Here is a 23,879-nt window from a genome sequence, read left to right as displayed (position 1 = left end):
GTTATTTTTTGTTTCCTTCTCTTTCTAACCTCTCTTACAAAAAAAGAAGTGGGTTTCTGCTAATGAATTAGCAGACATCTAATATTTTATATGCCTTTTTGAGCTGTGTAACTTAATATTTGGATACTTGATAATTTATTTTATTATGTAATTGATAAAATGGTGATGTATATTAAGGTTAGTTCAACCATATATTTATACTGTCTGGGGATGTGTGGTTATAGTTCTGTAGGAGAAATAATTTGCCAGTGTTCATTAGCTTGTAAAAACTTAGTGTGAGAGCTTAAACATCTAAATAAATAGTGAAATGCATTTATCATCAAAAAAAAGAGAAAAAGAAAACAAAGCAAATTCCTTCCTTATCAGGGGTGAAGACAAAGAAAGACAAATGAGATGAAGGAGATAGGAATTCTTCACTGCCTTTGTGGGGAGAGGGAGGGTAAAAGTTATAAAGGAATATGGAATCCCACCTGCAACATGGATTGAAAAACCAAAACTTTGAGAAGATGAATGACGATCCATTATGGACAGAGAAGATTTACAAATCCATGTCCCCTGATTGCCAGATTCCAAGTTTTTACCATGCCCATTTTTTCTCTCTTGATTACAAATACTGTGCCCCAGAATAATTTCTGAAACTCACTTATTCACCTAAAATTTCAGTTGTTATCAATGATAACATTGGAGGTATCTTTTATTTTTAAATAAAATAGGCTTATGTTTCTGTTTGGAATGAACTAAAATGTTTTCGAATTATTTTTCACCTTAGCATCTTTAATTTTTCTAGCAAGTAAAATTTCTAAAGAGTTATTTCAGATGAAATTCTGTATATTTTATCTATGTCACATATATTATATTACATAACATTTTATATTATATATGTTTATAAACCATAAAGTATTCTGCATTAGTAAGGCATTGCTACTGTTATGATTATTAGCAATCCTGTAAAAACTTTTAAATAACTTTGAATAATCTTTTTCCCCCCTTGCCAAAAGTGTGAAATTATTTAAGAATTGGAAATGGCCTAACATTTAGTTACTTAATGAAAATAGCATAGATTTCCCATACTGGTGAAGTGATAGAAATCTCTACAACCTCATCAGATGGAAAGTAATGGCTCTGAAAATGCGAGAGAGGGGAGAATAGGAGAATCAATGAAATTGTTCTTATAGTACTAATTACACATTGTGAAGTGCTGGTTTTGTTTTAGGATATTTGGGATGGGATTTTACATTAAGGCATACTTAATACCAGGCTAGTTACCGAAGGAGAAACAAGTCTGGGTAAGTGTTTGGTTATTTTCTTGCCTCAGAGAATTACCTGAACATATTTCTTCCAACGATCATGATTTTATGTAAATGAGCAAAATCTGTGCAATACAAACAGCCCAAATTCGAAGCAAATGTTTGAGAAAAATCAGCACTAAAGGAAGGTTTATGTATTACCTCCCTCCTGTTTTGTTTGACTATGACAGAGATGGGAGTAGGAGTGGAAGTAGTCATTTAAGCATGCTGTTTCCTCACCTGTAAAATGAAATGGTTAGATAGTTCAGGACCACATGCTCAGATGCTTATGTGGGCCTGGCATATATTTGTATGAAGTTTGCCTGCTGAGCTTAAGATCCTAGAGAGTTACTGAGGACTTTGATAAACTAGAACAGGCTTGGCTTTCCTTAAAGCATTCAAACTCAAATGTTTAAGGCTCTTTACTGTGCATAGGGACTCAGTTTGGTCAGCAGGCCTCTGGTTGGTTGCCTCTGGAACAAATGATTGCCAAGGTACAATAAGACACATTTCATGAACGTCTGTCTTTTAGGAAACTGCTTTTGATGTCCGCCAGTGCAAGCTATGGATTTAGTGCGCATCTGATCCAAAGTTATCCTTTTTGCTTGCTCAGTGAATTGAAACTGGGCCCTTTAGTTTTCAGTTGTTAGCTGACACAAGGTTAAGCCACACTAGTAGAGTGTGCCCAAGAGATGATGCAGGATAATGGGGTTTGCTCCCTGATTCCAGTGAGCTCTCCTGGCAGTCCTGCAGTATGGGCAGCTTCTCCAGTGTCCAGCTTATGTAGAGTGCAAAGCTTCTCTAGTGCCCAGCTCCTACAGTATGGGTGACTCCTTAAGCACCCTAGAGGGAGGATTTTCAGCAAGTTCCACTGGTATGGCACCTCAGTGGTTTCTCAGCCACTCTGTGAGCCACAGCCATGCCCTTGACAATGTCTTGATCTGTTCAGGTTATTAAAACAAAACACCATAGAGTGCATGGCTTATAAACAACAGAAATTTATTTATCAAGTTCCGGAGGCTGGAAGTTTGAGATCAGAGAGCCAGCATGGTCAATTCCTGGTAAAGGCCTTCTTCCAGGTGCCCACTGCTGACTTCTTGTGGTATCCTCACATGGAGGACTCTCCAGGGACCCTTTTATAAGGGCTTTAATCTCAATCATGAGGACTCTACCCGGTCACCTAATCACCTCCCAAAGACCTCCCCAAACAAGGTCTGGATCTCAACCTTGAGTGCAGGGAGCTTTCTCTTGGGTGTTCTAGCTCAGCTCTAGGGATAGTGGCTGATCTTTGTATCTGCTATTTTTATATTGTTTAGCATTCTCTTTACTTCTCACCTTACAATCTTTTGTTACTGTAGTCTCTTCTTATAATTAACAACTCCTTATATTAAACTTTCCCTTGTCCAAATTACTGTGTGGAATCTGTCTCATGAATGGACCCAAACTGAACTAACCCCAAGCGTTCAGCAGCTTTTCCATTTATGTTGATGTCATTCAGACAGGACATCACTACCCACTCCAGACAAGCCATCGCTACTTGTCCCTACCTAGAAATCAGAGATTTCTTTCAATATATGTACAAGTCTCTTGATTCGAGTAAAGTGTTAATTATCCAAGCTCATTTAATAGATAACTGAGTACAAGAAAAGTTGTATGGTTTCCTTATGATCACATAGCCAGTTAATTATGGAGCTGGAATCAGAACCCCAGTATGCTGACTCCCAATTCAATATTATTTCCTGTCTGCCACACTGGCATTTTTCACTAAAAATATTAATTAAGCCTCTATTTGGGGGGGTGGGTAGAGCAAGATGGCCAAATAGAAGCCTCCATTGATTCTCTGCCCACAAAGGAACACAAAAATCTAACAACTAACTACAAACAAAAAAGCATTGTCATAAGAACCAAGTCAGGTGAGCAGTCACAGTACCTGGATTTAACTTTATATCACTGAAAGGACACAGTCTTGAATCACTGATGCTACGTCTTCCCTATTCCCCAGCAACAGCGATGTGGCATGAAGAGAGAATCTGAGCACTTCAGGGAGGGAGAGCACAGTGACTGTAGGACTTGATATTGGACCCAGTGCTGTTCTGTCACAGCAGAGGGCAAAGCTGAGCCGGGCTCAGCCAGCCCCTGCCCACAGAGGGAGCATTTGGATCAGCCCTAGCCAGAGGGGAATCACTCATCCCAGTGGTTGGGACTTGAGTTTCTCTGCAAGCCTCATCACCAAGGGCTAAAGGGCTCTGGAGTACTAGGTAAAATTAAAAGGCAGTCAGGGACACACAGACTGCAATTCCTAGGCAAGTCCTAGTGCTGGGCTAGGCTTAGAGCCAGTAGACTAGGGTGCCACATGACCTAGGGACACATCAGCTGGGATGGCTAAGGGAGTGCTTGCATCATCCCTCCCACAACCCCAGGCAGTGCAGCTTGCAGCAACAAAAGTGACTTCTTCCAATGTGGTGGCTCACACCTGTAATCCTAGCACTTTGGGAGGTCGAGGCAGGTAGATCAATTCAGGTCAGGAGTTCGAGACCAGCCTGGCTAACATGGTGAAACCCTGTCTCTACTAAAAATACAAAAATTAGCCATGCATGATGGTACATGCCTGTAATTCCAGCTACTGGAGAGGCTGAGGCAGGAGAACTGCTTGAACCCGGGAGGCAGAGGTTGCAGTGAGCTGAGATCATGCTATTGCACTCCAACCTGGATGAAGAAGTGAGATTCTGTCTCAAAAAAACAAACAAACAAAAAAAGTACTAAGAGAAAAGTGGACTTTGGCTTGCATCTTGAAACAGTTTAGCCACAATAAGATAGGGCACTGGGCAGAGTCATGAGTTCCCCAGACAACATTTCTATATACATCCTGGGCTAGAAGGGAACGTGCTGCTTTGAGAAGAACCAAACCCTGGCAGGATTCATCAGCTACTGACTAAAGAGCCCTTGAGCCCCAAATAACAAGAAGTGATACTTAGATAGTATACAGTGGGTCTTGGGTAAGAGTCTGAGATATGCTGGTTACAGGTGAGACCCAGCACATTCCCAGCTGCAGTGACTACTCTAACAGAAAGACTCCTGTTAGAGGAAAGAAGAGGAAAAAGTAAAAGGAACTTTGTCTTACACCTTAGGTACATACTTAGCAACAGTAGAGTAGAACATCAAGTGGGCTCTTGGGGACCCAGAGTCTAGGCCTAGGTTCTTAGACAGCATTTCTGGACCTGCCCTGGGACAGAAGGGAGCCCACTGCCCTGAAGTGTGAGTCACAGGCCCGGCAGCATTCGCCACAAGCTGACTGAAGAGTGCTTGGGCTTTACATGAACACTGGTGGTGGCCTGGCAGAACTCCCTGCAGGCCAGTGGTGGTGGCGACCACTGGGGGAGGCTCCTGTGCTAGTAGAAAAGGGAGGCAGTAACAGGAAGGACTTTTGTCTTGTTGTTTGAGGGCTAGCTTAACTACAGTAGAATAAAATATCAGGTAGATTTCGAGAGTTTTTTACTCTAATCTCTGGCTTCTAGACAGCATCTCTGTACCTGCCCAGGGTCTTGGGGAACTTGTTGCCCTAACGGAAAAGATATAAACCTGACCAGCTTCCCATCTGTTGACTGTAGAGCCCTAGGGCCTTGAGTGAACACAGGCAGTAGCCAAAGAGTGGTTACAGTGGGCCTTAGGCAAAACCTAGTGGTGTGCTGGCTTCAGGTTCAACCCAGCACAGTTCCAGTGATGGTAGCCACATGTATCCTGGCATCACTCCACCCCCAGCTCTGGGCAGCTCAGCACAGAGAGAGAGAAACTACATTTGTTTGGGAGAAAATAATGGAAGAGAACAAGAGCTCTACCTGGTAATCCAGAAAATTCTTCTAGATTTTATCCAAGAACACGAAGGTGGTACCTCTATGAGTCTACAAGAACTACAGCATTACTGATTGTGAGGCACAAATCCTTTCAAATACCTGGAAAGCCTTCCCAAGAAAAATGGGCACAAGGAAGCCCAGACTGTGAAGACTACAATGAGCACCTAAATTTTCAATTCCCAGACACCAATGAACACCCAAAAACATCAAGACCATCCAGGAAAACCTGACTTCATCAAACTAAATAAGGTACCAGAGACCAATTCTGGAAAAACAGATATGTGATCTTTCAGAAAGAGAATTCAAAAATAGCGGTTTGGAGGAAGCTCAAAGAAATTGAAGGTAACAAAGGCAAGAAATTCAGAATTCCATCAGAGAAATGTAACAAAGATACTGAACTAATTAAAAAGAATTGAGCTGAAATTCTGGAGCTGAAAAATGCAATTGACATACTAAAACAATGCATCAGAATTCCTTAAGGGCATCATCAAGCAGAAGAAAAACTTAGTGAGCTTGAAGACAGGCTATTTGAAACTATATAGTCAAAAGAGACACAAGAAAAAACAATTTTAAAAAATGAAGCATACCTACAAGATCTAGAAAACAGCCTCAAAAGGGCAAATCTAAGAGTATTGGTCTTAAAGAGGAGGTAGAGAAAGAGATAGGAGTAGAACATTTATTCAAAGAGATAATATCAAAGAACTTCCAAAATGTAGAGAAAGATATCAGCATTCAAATACAAAAATGTGATAGAATACCAAGCAGATTTAACTCAAGGAAGACTACCTCAAGGCATTTAATAATCAAACTCTCACAAAGATCAAGGATAAAGGATCCTAAAAACAGAAAGAGAAAAGAAACAACATACAAAGGAGCTACAATACGTCTGGCAGCAGACTTTTTAGTGGAAACCTTATAGGCCAGGAGAGAGTGGCATGACATATTTAAAGTGCTTAAGGAAATAAACTTTTACCCTAGAACTCATCTGATGAAAATATGCTTCAAGCATGAAAGAGAAATAAAGATTTTCCTATACAAACAAAAGCTGAGGGGGTTTTATCAACACCAGATCTGTTCTACCAGAAATGCTAAAGAAAGTTTTTCAATCTGAAAAGAAGGATAGTAACAAGCAAGAAGAAATCCTTTAAGGGCCAGGTGTAGTGGCTCACATCTGTAATTCTAGCATTTTGGGAGGCCAGTGCAGGTGGATTGCTTAAGCTTAGAAATTTGAGACTAGCTTGGGCAATGTAGTAAGACCCTGTCTCTCCAAATTTTTATTTAAAAATTAGCTGGGTGTGGTGGTGTGCACTTGCAGTCCCAGCTACTTGGGAGGCTAAGGTGAGAAAATCACTTGAGCTGGGATGCAGAGGTTTCAGTGAGCCAAGATTGTGCCACTGCACTCCAGCCAGGGTGACAGAGTGAGACCCTGTCTCAAAACAAAACAAAACAAAACAAAACAAAACAAAACAAAAAAACAGAAAAGAAAGAAAAGACATCATGCGAAGGTAGAAAACTCACTGCTTACTGGTAATAGTAAGCACACAGAAAAGCACAGAACTTTATAAAACTGTAATTGTGGTGTGTATACTACTCTTCAGTAGAAAGACTAAATAGTGAACCAGTGAAAAATAGTAACTATAACAGCTTTTCAAGACATAACATTTCAATAAGACATAAAGAGAAAAAAATAAAAAGTTAAAAAGCTGGGGGATAAAGTGTAGAGTTTTTGTTAGTTTTTTTGTTGCTTGTTCATTTGCTTGCTTATGTAATCAATGTGAAGTTGACATCACTTTAAAACAATGGGTTATATGACAGTATTTACATACTTCATAACCTCAAATTGAAAAACACACTATAGATATACAAAAGATAAAAAGCAAGAAATTAAAGCATACACCAGAGAAAATTACCTTTACTCAAAGGAAGACATGAAGGAAGGAAAGAAGGAAGAGAAGACCACACATGCACACACACAGAAACCCGGAAAACAAATAACAAAGAGGCAGTAGTAAGTCCTTATTTATCAATAATAGCATTGATTGTAAATGGACCAAACTCTCTAATGAAGAGACATAGGGTAACTGAAAGAATTTTTTTTAAGACCCATTGACCTGTTGCCTACAAAAAAAAGGCACTTCACCTATTAACACACACATAGACTGCAAATAAAGGGCTGGAAAAAGACATTCGATGCAAATAGAAACCAAAAAAGAGCAGGAGTAGCTACACTTATATCAGACAAAATAGAGTTCAAGACAAAAACTATAAGAAGAGACAAGGAAAGTCATTACATAATGATAAAGGGATCAGTTCAGCAAGAGGAAATAATAATTATAAATATATATGCACCCAACATTGGAGCACCCACATATAAAGCAAATATTATTCGAGCTAAGGAGATAGACTCCAATACAGCAATAGCTGAAGACTTCAATACCCCACTTTCAGCATTGGACAGATCTTTCAGAAAGAAAATAAGCAAAGAAACATTGGATTTAATCTGTACTGTAGAACAAAAGGACCTAAGGGATATTTACATTAGAGAACAATGTAAATGTAAATGTTCTAAGAGAATATTTTTAATGTAATAAAAATGTGAATGTTTTAAGAGAACATTTCATCCAATGACTGCAGAATACACATTTTTCTCCTCAGCACATGGATGAGGATAGATCATATATTAGGTTACAAAATAAGTCTTAAAATATTCAATAAACCTGAAATAATATCAAGCATCTTCTCTGACCGTGGACTAAAACCAGAAATCTATATCAAGTGGAATTTCAGCAACTGCATAAATACATGGAAATTAAACAATATGCTCCTGAATGACCATTGGGTCAATGAAGAAATTAAAGAGGAAACTGAAAAATTTCTTGAAAAAAGTAATAATGGAAATACAACATACCAAAACCTATGAGATACAGTGAAAGTAGTATGAAGAGGAGAATTTATAGCTATAAGCACTTACATCAAAAAAGAAGAAAATCTTCAAATAAACAACCTAATGACGCATCTCAAAAAATTAGAAAAGCAAGAACAAATCAAACCCAAAATGATTAGAAGAAATAAAGATTAAAGCAGAAATAAATAAAAAGGAAGAAAATAATAAAAAAGATCAACAAAATGAAAAGATAAATTGAGAAAACTTTAGCAAGACTATCTAAGAAAAAAAGACAAAATAAATAAAATCAGATATGAAAAATGGTTCTACTGGAATTCAAAAGATCACTAGCGGCTATTGCAAGCAACTATATGCCAATAAATTGGAAAATCTGGAAGAAATAGATAAATTCCTAGGCATATACAAGCTAACAAGTTTGAACTATGAAGAAATCCAAAACCTGAACAGACCAATAACAACTAACAAGGTTGAAGCTGTAATAAAAATTATTCTGGTAAAGAAAAGCCCAGGACCCAATGGCTTCATTGCTGAATTATAATAAACATTTAAAGAAGAACTAATACCAACCTTATTCAAACTATTCTAAAAAATAAAAGACTAGAGAATACTTCCAAACTTATTCTATGAGGACTTTATAGCCCTTGGTATATTACCCTTATACCAAAACCAGATAAAGACACATCTAAAAATGAAAACTATAGACCAATATCTCTGATGACTATTGATGCAAAAATCTTCAACAAAATACTAGCAAACCAAATTCAACAATACAATTCAGAGATTATTTATCATGACCAAGTGGGATTTATCCTAGGGAAGAAGGATGTTTCAACATATACGAATCAGTTGATGTGGTGCATCATATCAACAGAATGAAGGATGAAAATCACACGATCATGTCAATTGATGCTGAAAACACAGTTGATAGAATTCAATATTGCTTCATGATAAAAACTCTCAAAAAACTGGGTATAAGAGAAACATACTTCAACACAATAAAAGCCATATGTGAAAGATTCACAGCTACTATCATCCTGAATGTGGGAAAACTGAAAGTCTTCCCTCTAAGATCTGAAACAGGTCAAAGATGCCTGATTTCACCATTGCTATTCAACATAGTACAAGAAGTCCTAGCTATAGTGATCAGAGAAGAGAAAGATATAAAGGGTATCCAAATTGAAAAGAAGAAAGTCAGATTATCCTTGTTTGCAGTTGATTTGATCTTATATTTGGAAAAACCTAAAACCTCCATAAGAAAACTATCAGAACTGATTCACAAATTCAGTAAAGTGTCAGGATACAAAATCAACATACAAAAATCAGTAGCATTTCTATATGCCAACAGTGAACAATATGAGAAAGAAACAAAAAAGTAATCTCATTTACAATAGCCACACATAAAATTAAATACTTAGAAATTAACCAAAGGGGTGAAAGAGCTCTATAATGAAAACTAAACATTGATGAAAGAAATTGAAGAGGACACCAAATAATGGAAAAATATTCCATTTCATGGATTGGAAGAATCAATACTGTTAAATGTTCATACTATCTAAAGCAATCCCTATCAAAATAGAAAAAAAAATCCTAGAACTTATATGAAACCACAAAAGACTCAAAACAGCCAAAGCTATTCTGAACAAAAAGGAACAAAACTGGAGAAATCACATTACCTGACTTCAAATTATACTACAGAGCTATCATAACCAAAACAGCATGATACTGCCATAAAAACAGACAAATAGACTAATGGAAAAGAATAGAGAACCCAGAAACTAATCCATACACGTACAGTGAACTCATTTTTGACAAAGGTGCCAAGAACATACATTGATGAAAAGACAATCTCTTTAATATAGGGTACAGGGAAAACTGGATATCTATATGCAGAAGAATAAAACCAGACCCTATCACTCATCATATACAAAAATCAAATCAGAATGGATTAAAGGCTTAAATCAAAGGCCTCAAACTATAAAACTGCTACTGGAAAACATTGAGGAAACTCTCCAGGACATCGGACTGACCAAAAATTTCTTGAGTACCCACAAGCACAGGCAACCAAAGCAAAAATGGACAAATGGGATCACATCAAGTTAAAATTTCTGCACAACAAAGGAAACAATCAACAAAGTGCATGAAACAACCTACAGAATGGGAGGGAGAAAATATCTGCAAACTACCTATCTGACAAGGGATTAATAACCAGAATGTATAAGGAGCTCAAAACAACTCTATAGGAAGAAATCTAATAATCCAATGAAAACATGGGCAAAAGATTTAAATAGACATTTCTCAAAAGAAGAGATACAAATAGCAAACAGGCATATGAAAAGGTGCTCAACATCATTGATCATCAGAGAAATGCAAATCAAAACTACAATAAGATATCATCTCACCCCAATAAAAATGGCTTTTATTCAAATGACAGGTAATAACAAATGCTGGGGAGAATATGGAGAAAAAGGAAACCCTTGTACACTATTGGTGGGAATGTAAATTAGTAAAACCACTATGGAGAAGTTTGATGTTTCCTCAGAAAACTGTAAAATAGGGTTACCATATGATCCAGCAATCCCACTGCTGGGTATATTCTGAAAATAAAAGAAATCAGTATATATTGAAGATGTATCTGCACTCCTATGTTTGTTGCAGCTTTATTCACAACAGCCAAGATTTGGAAGCAACCTAAGTGTCCATCAACAGATGAATGGATGAATGAATGTAGTACACAGACACAATGGAGTATTATTCAGCCATACAAAGAATAAGATCTTGTCATTTGCAACAACATGGATGGAACTGGCAGTCCTTATGTTAATTGAAGTAAGCCAGGCACAGAAAGACAAACATCGTACATTCTCATTTATTTGTGGGAGATACGAATGAAAACAATTGTATTCATGGAGATAAAGAGTAGAAGATGGTTACCAGAGACTGGGAAGAGTAGTGGGGGATTGGAGTGGGGATGTGGGGATGATTAATGGGTACAAAAAGTAGTTAGAAAGAATAAAGAAGACCTAGTATTTTATAGCACAACAGGGTGACTATAATCAGTAACTGCACATTTTAAAATAATGAAAAGAGTAGAATTGGATTGTTTATAACACAAATGAGAAATGCTTGAGGGGATGGGTACCCCATTTACCCTGTGATTATTACGCACACTGCATGCCTGTACCAAAGTATCTCATGTATCCTGATATGGTATGGCTCTGTAACTCCACTCAAATCTCACCTCAAATTGTAGTAATCCCCACATGTCAAAAATGGGACCAGGTGGTGGTAGCTGAATCATGGGGGCAGTTTCCCCTACACTATTTTCATGATGGCGAGTGAGTTCTCAAGAGATCTGAGGGTTTTATAAGGGGCTTCCCCCTTTGCTTGGTTGGCCCTCATGACACCCTGTGAAGAGATGCCTTCTGCCATGATTTTAAGTTTCCTAAGACCTCCCCAGCAATGCAGAACTGTGAGTCAATTAAATCTCTTTTCTTTATAAAGTACCCAGTCTCAGATATTTCTTTATAGCAGCATGAGAACAGACTAACACATATCCCATAATATAAACACATACTATGTACTCATGAAAATTAAAAATAATTTCTTTTAAAAAGAAAAGAACAAAAAGCCTCCTTGTATATGTTCCTGTAAGATATTCAAATTTTAAGAATTTGGTCCTAGATATCCTCCTTGGGTTGGGTGACCAGGGGTTAATAAAAGAGTGTGGAATTTAGGATCAGAGAGACTTGGGCTATTCACTTTCTGGAGGACCTGGGGCAAATGAACTAACATTGTTCCAAAATGGAAATATCTACATTATAGGGTGCTTGTGATGACACAACAAGATCACAGACAGGTAGCACCTGTCATCATTAGGCAAATTTAGGAAAAAGGTGATTAAATCATGCTAAACCCATTCCACTTCACTCAATTATTTTCCCCACTCATACGTTTCTCTTACATACATACTTTTTTCAAATGGCTGAAAAAAAGGCCTTTTCCAATATTTTCTCCCTGACTTGTCACTGTTTCTACTCTCCAACAATGAGTGTGTTTCCGGCAGAGAAATGTTGAATGAGTTAAAGTGAGTCAGAGTTGAGAGAGAGGTAAGCTCCAGGCTGCCTCATTCATTGTTCTTTTACATAATCAGTGTGAACAAATATCAAGCTAACTGTATTCTGAGAAATGTATCATGGGAATCACTTTTCTGTCTGTCAGGCACTATTTTCACAGAGATAATCAAGCCATTCAGTGTAATCATCTTCTGTGTTTAAAGTCTGACTGTCTGGGGCAGAGCCTTGCTTAGATCACACAGCCACATAAATATCCCTGGACTTAGCCCCTTGACTCTATGGAATTTCCCTTTCAGAGTCTTCTCATTTGATTAAGAGATTTGCGTTCCATGAACCACACACCATTTCATGTTTAATTCCATATTCCACACATTTTTATTTAAAAAGCATATGTAAAGATAAATGATATTCAAATAACAATAATTCTATCTTTTATCATGTGCTTATAAACCAGGTATTTAATATGTATTTTCTCATTTTATCTTCCCAATATTCCTGCATGGTAATTATTATTTCCACTTTACAAGAAGAAAACACTAAGTTCTGAAAAGATTATGAGTTTGCTAGTCCAATGATACATGGGTCCATTTGGCTTTCAGAGAATTATCCTTTCAGTGTATCACACTGCCTCTTTAGGTGCTATTTGTTAGTCTACCATTCTGAAACAAAACAGCATCTATATCCTGTGACAGAATTGTGCTGTACTGTTTTTCCTGCTTCCACAGCCAGGAGAATAGCTTTTCTCTGAGTACAATTACTTTCCCTTTATCCACACACTGATTATACTCAGAAACAATGCATCATTTGGTATATTGTTGGTCTATTTTTATAAATCTTGATGCGCTTCTCCCTTCCAACTTATTGGAGGCATAGTTATCTTTCCCAGCTAGTCCAGCTCAAATCAAAACTGGGCAAACGTTGGAAATATTTTTTCTACCTTGAAGCAAAATTATGACTTTTACCAAAAAGCCAGCCTCTTATTTTGTCCACCAGACCGTGCCCTCATTAGTGTGGGAATGAAGAAGGAATTAAGGCAAAGTAGGAGAGGATTAGAATTAGTGTGGAACATCTCTGCTCCCTGATCCCCTGACCTTGTCTCACCCAGTGAGTGGAGAGGCACTGGAGAGAGGAGAGGAAAGATGTCCAGAAACCTCAGTTATTTGTTAGAAAACTACACTGTAGCATTTAAAAAGTATTCATTTAAAGGCATTTATTTTAAAATATTTTCAAATAAAATCTAACATGAAAAAATGTAGTGTGTCATGCCTGTGTACTATTCTAAATGTTGATTTGCAGTGTTGTTACATCTCAAATGAGTTACAGACATAAGAATCAAGTGTTACTAGGAAAATAAAGGAACGGATACAGTCTCATAAATTAAATCACAGAATACAGAGGAATTGTATGAAATGCTGACTTTGGAAAAACAGGACCATAAGTCCAAACACTGCTTTTGTCACTTTTTATTGCTTAACAAATATAGGGGATATTTCTAATGCTTAACAAAAATGAAGTCCACTTTAAAGAAAAGCTTGAGCCCTGGACCATATTTTTTGTCCTGCACCATGTTCTTATTTTGCTTGAGGACTAGGGCAGTTAAAACATTTTTTTCTATTGATGGGAATGCAAATTAGTAGTCATTATGGAGAATAGTATGATAGTTCCTCAAAAAACTAAAAATAGACCTACCATATGACGCAGCAATCTCACTGTGAAGTATATATCCACAAGAAAGAAAATCAGTATGCCAAAGAGATAGCTGCACTCCCATGTGTATTGCAGCACGGTTCACAATAGCCAAGATTTGGAAGCAATCTAAGTGTCTGTCAGTGGCTGAATAGATAAAGGAAATGTGGTCATATACACAACAAAATAATATTCAGCCATAAAAAGAATGAAATCCTGTCATTTGCAACAACGTGGATGGAACTGGAGCACATTAAGTAAAATAAGCCAGACACAGAAAGACAAACTTCACATATTCTCACTTATTTCAGGGAGCTAAAAATTAAAACAACTGAACTCATGGAGATAGAGAGTAGAATGATGTTACCAGAGGCTAAAAGGGGTAGCGGGGAGTGGGGAAAAAGTGGAGATGATTAATGGATGTAAAAATATAGTTAGATAAAATTAATAAAATCTAGTATTTATTTTTATTTCAATAGGTTGTTGGCGAACAGGTGGTGTTTGGTTACATGAATAAATTCTTTTATTTATTTTTATTTTAATAGGGTTTTGGGGACAGGCAGTGTTTGGTTACAGGAAAATTTTTTTTCTTTTTTTTGAGTTGGAGTCTCACTCTGTCATCCAAGCTGGAATGCAGTGGCTCTATCTCAGTCTTACTGCAAACTCTGACTCCTGGGTTCAAGCAATTCTCCTGCCTCAGCCTCCTGAGTAGCTGGGACTACAGGCACCCAGCACTACGCCCAGGTAATTTTTGTATTTTTAGTAGAGATGGGGTTTCACCATGTTGGCCAATCTGGTCTCGAACTCCTGACCTCAAGTGATCTGCCTGACTTGGCCTCCCAAAGTGCTGGGATTACAGGCATGAGCCACCACACCTGGTCTGTTTACATAAATAAGTTCTTTAGCAGTGATTTGTGAGATTTTGGTGCACTCATCTCCAGAGCAGTGTACACTGTACCCAATATGTAGCCTTGTATCCCTCATCCTCCCGACTCTTTCCTCAAGTCCCTAAAGTCTATTGTATGATTCTTGTGCATTTGCATCCTTATAGCTTAGCTTTCACTTATGAGTGATAACATACAAGTTTGGTTTTCCATTCCTGAGTTACTTCACTTAGAATAATGGTCTCCAATTGCATCTAGGTTGCTGTGAAAGTCATTATTTCATCCTTTTTATGGCTGAGTAGTATTCCATGGAATGGATGGATACATGTATACATACATACACACACACACACACACACACACACACACATGTACATATATCACAAGTTCTTTATTCACTTGATTGAGTGGCATTTGGGCTGGTTTCATATTTTTGCAACTGAGAATTGTGCTGCTATAAACATGCCTGTGCACGTATCTTTTTCATATAATGACTTCTTTTTTTTCTGGTTGGATACTCAGTAGTGGGATTGCTGGATAAATAGTAGCTCTACTTTTAGTTCTTTAAGGAATCTCAGCACTGTTTTCCATGGTTTATATTCCCACCAGCAGTGTAAAAGTGTTCCCTTTTCACCACATCCATGGCAACATCTATGATTTTTTGATTACGACCATTCTTGAAGGAGTAAGGTGGTATCGTATTGTGATTTCGATTTCCATTTCCTGATAATTAGTGTTTGGCGCTTTTTCATATTTCTTGGCCATTTGTGTATCTTCTTTTTAGAACTGTCTATACCTGTCCTTAGCCCACTTTTCAATGGGATTGTTTTATTTTTCTTGCTGAATTGAATTCTTTATAGATTCTGGATATTAGTCTTTTGTTGGATGTATAAATTGCAAAACTTTTCTCACTCTGTAGGCTGTCTGTTTGCTCTGCTGATTGTTTATTTTGCTATGCAGAAGCTTTTTCATTTAATCAAGTCCCATCTATTTGTTTTCGTTTTTGTTGTATTTGCTTTTGGGTTCTTGGTCATGAAGTCTTTGCCTAAACCAATGTCTACAAAGGTTTTTCTGATGTTATCTTCTAGGATTTTTACAGTTTCAGGTTTCAGATTTAAGTCTTCGATCCACTTCAAATTGATTTTTGTGTAAGGTGAGAGATGAGGATCCAGTTTCATTCTCCTACATGTGGCTAGCCAATGGTCCCAGCACCAGTTTTTGAATAGGAACCTGGTGCTGGGACCATTGGCTAGCCACATGTAGGAGAATGAAACTGGATCCTCATCTCTCACCTTATACAAAAAACAAAATTTCCCAAACAAAAATGTAAAGTACATTTTTGTTTGCTTTGTTGAAAATCAGTTTGCTGTTAAGTATTTGGGTTTACTTCTGGGTTCTGTATTCTATTCCATTGGTCTAGGTTTTCTAGTTTATGCACATAAAGATGTTCATAGTAGCTTCGAATAATCTCTTGTATTTATGTGGTATTTGTTGTAATATCTCCCATTTTGTCTCTAAATGATCTTATTTGGATCTTCTCTCTTCTTTTCTTGGTTAATCTCACTAATTATATATCTTTTCAAAGAAACAGCTTTTTGTTTCATTTATCTTTGGTATTTTTTTTGTTTCAATTTCATTTAGTTCTGCTCTGATCATCGTTATTTTTTTTCCTTCTGCTGGGTTTGGGTTTGGTTTGTTCTAGTTTCTGTAGTTCCTTGAAGTGTGACCTTAGATTGTCTATTTTGCTCTTTCAGATGTTTTGATGTAGACATTTAAGGCTATGAACTTTCTTCTTATCACCACATTTGCTGTATCACAGAGGTTTTGATAGGTTGTATCACTATTATCATTCAGTTCAAAGAATTTTTAAATTTCCATCTTGATTTCACTGTTGACCCAATGATAATTCAGGAGCAAGTTATTGAATTTCCATGTATTCGTATGGTTTTGAAGGTTCTTTTTTGAGTTGATTACCAATTTTATTACACTGTGGTCTGAGAGAGTACTTGATACAATTTCAGTTTTCTTGTTTTGTGGCTTATCATATGGTCTATCTTAAAAAGCGTTCCATGTGCTGATGAATAGAATGTATATTCTGCAGTTGTTGGGTAGAATGTTCTGTAAATACCTGCTAAGTCCATTTGTTCTAATGTATAGTTTAAATCCATTGTTTCTATGTTGACTTTCTGTCATGATGACCTGTCTATTGATGTCAGTGGAATACTAAAGTCCCCCACTATCAATATGTTGCCGTCTATCTTATGTTTTAGGTCTAGCAGTAATTGTTTTATAAATCTGGGAGCTCCAATGTTAGGTGCATATATGTTTAGGATTGTGCTATTTTTCTGTTGAGCAAGTTGTTTTATCATTATATAATGTCCCTCTTTGGTTTTTTAAACTGCTGTTGCTTTAAAGTTTGTTTTGTCTGATATAAGAATAGCTACTCCTGCTCATTTTTGGTTCTCATTTGCACGAAATATCTTTTTCCACCCTTTTACCTTAAGCTTATGTGAGTCCTTATGTGTTAGGTGAGTCTCTTGAAGACATCAGATACTTGGTTGGTGAATTCTTATCTATTCTGCCATTCTGTGTCTTTTAAGTGGAGCATTTCGACCATTTACATTCAATTTTTGTATTGAGATATGAGGTACTATTCTATTCGTCATGCTATTTGTTGCCTCAATACCTTGTTTTTATTTTTGTTTTCCATTGTGCTTTTGTTATACAGGTCCTGTGAGATTTATGCTTTAATGAGGTTCTATTTTGGTAGCTTTTTGAGTATTTGTTTCAAGATTTGGAGCTCCTTTTGGAAGTTCTTATAGAGCTGGCTTGGGAGTTGCAAATTCTCTCAGCCTTTGTTTGCCTGAAAAAGACTATCTTTCTGAACTAAAACAAATTTACAAGAAAAAAACAACCCCACCAAAAAGTGGGTGAAGGATAGGAACAGACACTTTTCAAAAGACGACATTTATGCAGCCAACAAACATGAAAAAATGCTCATCATCACTGGTCATTAGAGAAATGCAAATCAAAACCACATTGAGATACCATCTCATGCCACTTAGAATGGCAATCATTAAAAAAATCAGGGGACAACAGACGCTGGAGAGGATGTGGAGAAATAGGAATGCTTTTACACTGTTGGTGGGAGTGTAATTAGTTCAACCATTGTGGAAGATAGTGTGTTGATTCCTCAAGGATCTAGAACTAGAAATACCACTTGACCCAGCAATCCCATTACTGGATATATACCAAAAGGATAATAAATTATTCTATGATAAAGACACATGCACACATATGTTCATTGTGGCACTGTTCACAATAACCAACCCAAACACCCATCAATGATAGACTGGATAAAGAAAATGTGACATGCATACACCATGGAATACTATGCAGCCATAAAAAAGGATGAGTTCATGTCCCTTGCAGGAACATGGATGAAGCTGGAAACCATCATTCTCAGCAAACTGACAGAATAGAAAACCAAACACCACATGTTCTCACTCATAAGTGGGTGTTGAACAATGAGAACACATGGACACAGGGAGGGGAACATTACACACTGGGGCATGTTGGGGTGTGGGAGGTGCTAGGGGAGGGACAGCAGCGGATGGGAGTATTGGGGAGGGATAACATTAGGAGAAATACTTAATGTAGGTGACAGGGGGATGGATGCAGCAAACCACCACGGATGGCATGTATATACCTATGTAACAAACCTGCAGATCTACACATGTATCCCAGAACTTAAAAGTATAATAATAATAATAATAATAATAATAAAAGACTATCTTTCCTTCATTTATGAAGCTTAGTTTTTCTAGATTCAAAATTCTTGGCTGATAATTGTTTTGTTTAAGGAGACTAAAGATAGGGCCCCAATCCCTTCTAGCCTGTAGGGTTTCTGCTGAAAAACCTGCTATTAATGGGGGTTTTCCTTTATAGGCTACTTGATGCTTCTGCCTCACAGCTCTTAAGATTCTTTCCTTTGTCTTGACTTTAGAAAACCTGATGACTATGCCTAGGTAGTGATCTTTTTGCAATAAATTTCCCAGACGTTTTTTGAGCTTCTTGTATTTGGATGTCTAGATCTCTTACCAAGGCCTGGGAAGTGTTCTGCAATTATTCCCTCAAATATGTTTTCCAGACTTTTAGATTTATATTCTTCCTTGGGAACACCAATTATTCTTAGGTTCTGTCATTTAACACAATCTCATACTTCTTGGAGGCATTATTCATTTTTAAAAATTCTTTTTTCTTTATCTTTGTCAGAGTTAATTCGAAAGCTTTGTCTTCAAGCTCTGAAGTTCTTTATTCTACTTGCTTGATTCTATTGCTGAAACTTTCCAGTGTGTTTTGCATTTCTCTAAGTGTGTCCTTTATTTCCAGAAGTTGTGACTTTTTTATTTATTTCACTGACGCTTTTTCCCTTCATATGTTGTATCACTTTTTTGATTTCATTAAGTTGGACTTCACCTTTCTCTGGCGCCTCCTTTATTAGCTTAATAATTGACTTTCTGAATACTTTTTCTGGCAATTCAGAGATTTCCTTTTGGTTTTGATTCATTGCTGGTGAGCCAGTGTGATCTTTTAGGGGTGTTAAAGAACCTTGTCATGTTACCAGAATTGTTTTTCTGGTTCCTTCTCATTTGGGTAGACTATGTCAGAGGGAAGATCTTGGGCTCAAGGGATGCTGTTCAGATTCTTTTGTCCCATGGGGTGCTCCCTTGATGTGGTGCTCTCCCCCTTCCTCTAGGGATATGGCTTCCTGAGAGCTGAACTGCAGTGACTGTCATTTCTCTTCTGAATATAGCCACCCAGTGGAGCTACTGGACTCTGGGCTGGTACTGGGGAGTGTCTGCTCAGAGTCCTGTGATGTGAACTGTCTTCAAGTCTCTCTGCCATAGATACTAGCACTTGCTCCAGTGGAGGTTGCAGGGGAGTGAAGTGAACTCCATGAGGGTCCTTAGTTGTTTTGCTTATTGTGCTAGTTTCATGTTGGTTGGCCTCCAGCTAGGGGGTGGTGCTTTCAAAAGAGTGTTAGCTGTGATAGCGTAGGGAGGATCAGGCAGTGGGCAGGGCCATAGAGCTCCCAAGAGATTATGTCCTTTGTCTTTGGCTACCAGGGCAGGTAGAGAAAGTCCATCAGGTGGGGACAGGCTTAGGCATGTCTGGGCTTTTAGTCTCCTTGGGAGGGCTTGCAGTGGCTGCTGTGGGGGATAGGGGTGTGGTTCTGAGGCCAATGGAGTTATGTTCCTAGGGGGATAAGGGCTGCCTCTGTGCATCATGTAGGTTGCCAAGAAAGTGAGGGAAAGCTGATAGTTACAGGCTTCACCTGGCTTCTCTGCAGCCCAAATGGCTGGGCTCACTCCTACCATGTCCCTCTGACAGCACTGAATTTGTTTTCAGGCAGAGGGTAAGCAGGGCTAAGAACCTGCCCCAGGCTACCAGCCTCCCAGCTGAGAAAGTAAGCAAGGCTTTCAGATTTCATGCCTCTCTGCCTACCATGGTTTCTGTGCTGTGTCTGCACTCCCAATTCAAACACCCCCCAACTCAAGTTCTGTCCAGGAAACTCTGCATTTGGTTGAAATTGTTACAAAGTTTAGCTGGACGTTTCCTTCTCTCTGGTCATTTCCCAGTTCCTCTGGCAGCCGTCCCCCAAAACCCTTGTGAGATGAAGTCAGAAATGGCTTCCCTGGGGTCTGAAAGTGCCCATAGGGCTCTTCTCACTGCTTTTTCTATCCCTGTATTTTGCTCAACTCTCTAAATTCCTCTCAGCTCCAAGTAAGGTCAAATTCTTCTCCTGTAATCTAGGATCTGGACCTTCAGGTTCCCCAGTGAGAGTGTATGTTTGGGGGTGGACAATCCCCCTTTCACGCTTTGGGCACTCACAGTTTTTTGGCTGTCTCCAGGGGCCTGCAGCAGCAATCCACTTCCTTCAAAGGGTCTGTGGACTCTCTTGGCTGTTCCTGCAGTACAGGAACAGAAGTTTACAATGTGAGCAAAAGTTTACAATGTGAGTCTCTTGGAGCAAAAGTTTACAATGTGAGTCCCCACATGCTGCTCTGTCCATCCAAGTGGGAGCTGCAAATTAGTCTTGCCTCCTAACCACCATTTTCCCCAAGATCTAGTATTTGATAGCACAACAGAGTGACTATAGTCAACAATCATTTACTATATATTTAAAAATAACTAAAAGAGTAGAACTGGAATGTTCCTAACACAAATAAATAATTTCTTGAGGTGATGGATACCTTAATTACCCTGGTGTGATTATTACACATTGTATGCATGTATTAAAACATCAAAAGTATCCCATAAGTATATACATTTATTATTTACTCATAGTAAATAAAAATAAAATTTAAAAAAAAATTTATTTCTAATTTTTTTCACTATTATTTTTGCATGTTAAACAAAGCATGTGCCATCAGCATGGCACACTGACCCACATGGACAACTTTCCTAACAGACATAAAAGGAGTATTGTGTAAAGGTTAGCATGGGTTAGTTTTAAGTAATAAAAAAGATAACTCCAAGTTTTAGAAATGAAGACTGTAAGCTCATAAGCTGATACCACTGTGGCCCAGAGAGGATCAAACTTGGAATAGGCTGCCATGCCAAAGTGCTGGGGTTCTGCAGGATGTATACACTGGGTGCTGGTCTGCAGGAGGTGACTGTTGAACCTGAAACTTCTACATTAAGCCACGACCAGGAAACTCTGTACCTTCAGTGAAAGAGGATTAACATCCCAATGACTAGTCTTGAAATGCAAAGAAAGTTTGTCTCTGCAGCACATGTGGGTACAAAAACCGTCTCCAGTAAGAAACTGAAGTAACACGTCACTTGTGTTTGTAGAATAATGATTTATGCTACCTACATGGTGCCAAAGTCCTTAAAATAATATGTTAGGGTCGAACTGGTCCTAGACTGTGGATACACTTGTAGTCTTTAGCAGAAGCAAATAGAAACTTGCTGCCTGGGGATACTTCCAAAAATTTATGTGTACTGAATTCCCATGGTAAAATAGATATGGACTAAAAAATTAAAATTATAGGTAAAATGAAGAAAGACTAATGAGAGAAATCAGATATAACAGGAAGATGAGTAATTCAAGAACTTCAGATAGATCAACAACCTGAAAGAAATTATAAAATATCTATGTTTAAAATGATTAGACAAAAGATGAAACAGAAACATGTAGAAAAAAGGGATACAGTTTTTAAAAATAGGTAAATTTGAAAAAGTAGTAATTAGCATACCTACAAATGAAAAAAAGTTTAGTAAAATAAAAATCTTAATGGATGTTTATTTGTTACCTATTGCCACAATAATGCTGTTGCCATAGGTCCTGAAAGGCACACAGCAAGCATTTCCTACTTATGTACCTGGGGTCAGCTGGGCTGGCAAAGTGACCTTGCTGATCTTGGTGGGCTTGCTCACTTCTGGGGCTCAGCTGGCTTTTGGATGATCTAGGCTGGCCCTCACTGGGGTGATGAGGTGCCTGGGCTCTGTTTCATATGTTTCTCTTCCTCCAGGAGACCAGCCTAGGCATGTTAGTATGACAATGGGGAGGTACAAGGGCATGAACAACTGGCACATTGTCAGTTCTGCCTCATTTTCTTGATCAAAATAATGGCATGATCAAGTCCATGGTCAAGGGGCAGTCAATGTTACCCAGTTTATGATGAGAAGGCATTGCATGGAATTGGGTAGATACAGAGAGGAGTAAATAATTGAGGACATTACTGCAACTAACCACAGATAGGTTAAGAGCTGGTTAAACACACCCAGAGAATGTGTGAAGAAAAATCTGAGAAAATTTCTCATTTTGTTGCAGAGACAAACTGAATGCAAGAAAGGGAAGTTAATACATTAAGAGGTCACACTGAGATGGCCTAACATACATCTAAGATGGGTGCCAGAAGAAGATAACATATTCAAGGAAGAAATAGTGAGAAGTTCCTGAAATTAATAACAGATAGACTTTTTCATAATTTGAAAGCACAGTGAGCCATGAGAATATTTTTTTTTAAGTCACATTAAAGTTTTAATAAAGTTTTAATAAAACTTCAGGATATAAAGAGAAAATCTAGAAGCAACCAGAAAGAAGAGACAGATTAGTTACTCAAACACAAGCAAATGAAAACAAACTTTTCATCAGTGACAATGGGTACCAGAAGACAATGAATGAGTATCCTATGAGTGCTGAGGGAAAATCACTGGCAATTTGGAATTCTAGACCATGCTAAATAGTCACTCAAAAATGAGGGTAAAACAAGGATAGTTTTCAGCTCGAAGTCCATACTGAAGAAGTATTATATAATATACTTTAGAAAGAAAGAAATCCAGAAGGAAGGAGATCTGAGAAGCAATGGTGACCAAAGACATCGGCAGACATGGATAATATAAATTATTAACTGTCTATAAAGCAGTAACCATAAGACTAACAGGGAGGGAGGCATGAAAACAAGATAAATTAAGTCACTTTATACCAAAAATGTGAAGTAGTAATTAAAGTGTTCCAAGTTGCTTCTGTTATGCAGAAGAATATAGGCATTTATTAACCTTGAATTTTGTTAAGTATGCTTGTTAAAATGTAAAGGTAACTATTGAAAGAATAGAAATAAAATATATAACTTCCAAAACAACAGAGGGAAATGGGGTATACGAAGAATCATGTAATCATTTTTTTTTTTATCACTTTGTCACCCAGGCTGGAGTGCAGTGCTATGATCTTGGCTCACTGCAACCTCTGCCTCCTGAGTTCAAGCAATTCTCATGCCTCACCCTCCTGAGTAGCAGGGACTACAGGTGCCCGCCACCATGCCCAGCTAATTTTTATATTTTTAATAGAAATGGGGTTTCACCATGTTGGCTAGGCTGGTCTCAAACTCCTGATGTCAAGTTATTTGCCCGCCTCAGCCTCCCGACATGCTGGGATTACAGGTGTGAGCCACTGCACCCAGCACAGAGAACCTAATCATTCTGTAGAAGGTAGGAAGGAGATGAAAAGAAGTACAAACACACACACACACACACACACACACACACACACAACAAAATAAGAAGAAATGAGTAAAAAAAAATATATCAAGAATCACAGTATTTGTAAATGTATTAAACACAGATAAAAAACAACTTTTTGGAAATCCATTGATGTATTGCTAACCTAATACATGCCTAAAACA

General features: G+C 37.9%; 1 protein-coding gene across 1 annotated transcript in view; it reads right to left on the bottom strand.

Moving 5' to 3' along the window:
- The window catches only part of CCDC148 (coiled-coil domain containing 148), a 459,375-nt gene that overhangs the window by 102,906 nt on the left and 332,590 nt on the right, over positions 1-23,879 (bottom strand). Inside the window, exon 14 of the transcript XR_010344597.1 lies at positions 20,581-20,657. The gene's annotated coding sequence lies outside the window, so the exon portion shown is untranslated. The remainder of the gene's footprint in view (positions 1-20,580; positions 20,658-23,879) is intronic.

This window comes from Aotus nancymaae, unplaced genomic scaffold (genome assembly GCF_030222135.1).
Source record: "Aotus nancymaae isolate 86718 unplaced genomic scaffold, 86718_ANA_hifiasm-v0.15.2.pri h1tg000029l, whole genome shotgun sequence".
Lineage (NCBI taxonomy): Eukaryota > Metazoa > Chordata > Mammalia > Primates > Aotidae > Aotus > Aotus nancymaae.
Note: the sequence above shows the minus strand (reverse complement) of the source record. Positions and strands in the feature narration are given on the sequence as shown.